Raw genomic sequence first — 1097 nt, 5'->3', positions numbered from 1 at the left:
CTTTCCTAATTTATTTTTAGAAACTAACTTGCTTCTCTGTTTTGTAGGATCTTAATATAAAAACTTCTAATTTGATAACTTCCTTATAAGTTTCTCTCTTTCTTTTGCTAGATTTCTAGCTACTTAGTTCTCTTTCTCGCCTAGGTTTAGGTTAGCTTAATTGCTTGAGGGCTGAGAGTGTTTCATACCCAAGTGGGTCCGTGATAACACTCGACGTCTCTTAAATGAAGGAGGATTGGTTGAGAGGTTATCTATCCATCACAGGATTAGACACCACCAAAGATCCTCAGAGTTAACTGAATTTATGATTGTCAATCAACCGATCAATCAATCTCCAAATCCACCTCAACCTAGGGTTGAGGAAATCCATGATGAAAACAAGGTGCATCAAGAACCCCCACCTCGAAGTTTACGAGATTATTTACAACCGGCGAGGGTGAGCTCACCTTCTGGTATGGTTTTTCAAGAAAACACAGGAAACATCGATATCAAGCTAGGTGTGGTCCAACTCCTTCCAAAATTTCATGGACTTGAATATGAAAATCCATATTTACACTTGAAAGAGTTTGATGAGATCATAGCCACCTTATATTTTCCTAACGTGTCTAAGGACAGTCAGGTTGAAACTCTTTCCCTTATCTTTAAAAGAGAAAGCTAAGATGTGCTGGCATTCACTACGTCCATAATCTATTGGTAGATGGAATGACATGACGAGGGAGTTCATAAATAAATTCTTTCCATACCATAAAATGAACATCCTCAGAAAGTTAATCATGAACTTCGCCCAAAATGAAGATGAAACATTCTTCCAATGTTGGAAGTGGTTCAAGGATCGTGTCAGTTCATGCCCACAACACGGTTTTGAAATGTGGCGTATCACAAACTTCTTCTATGATGGACTGACATCTTTCATGCGCCAATTGATCGAGACAATGTGTAATAGGGAATTTATGAACAAAAATGTCGATGATGTGTGGGATTATTTTGATAGACTTGCTAAAAATGCACAATTATGGGACATCTCCCTAAAACCTAGCACTACTTTTAAGCCTACTCAATCAAATGTGAAGGGTAGAATATATATCTTCTGAAAGAGG

General features: G+C 37.8%; 1 non-coding gene across 1 annotated transcript; it reads right to left on the bottom strand.

Moving 5' to 3' along the window:
* Window positions 1-755: 755 nt before the first annotated feature.
* Window positions 756-862, bottom strand: LOC131241731 (small nucleolar RNA R71). The gene has a single exon (XR_009169291.1). It is a non-coding gene; the product is annotated as a small nucleolar RNA R71 (small nucleolar RNA).
* Between the last annotated feature and the right edge of the window lie 235 nt (window positions 863-1097).

The sequence above is a fragment of the Magnolia sinica genome, chromosome 3 (genome assembly GCF_029962835.1).
Source record: "Magnolia sinica isolate HGM2019 chromosome 3, MsV1, whole genome shotgun sequence".
Classification (NCBI taxonomy): Eukaryota; Viridiplantae; Streptophyta; class Magnoliopsida; order Magnoliales; family Magnoliaceae; genus Magnolia; species Magnolia sinica.
The sequence above is the reverse complement of the archived record's forward strand: the minus strand, read 5'-3'. Positions and strand labels throughout refer to the sequence as shown.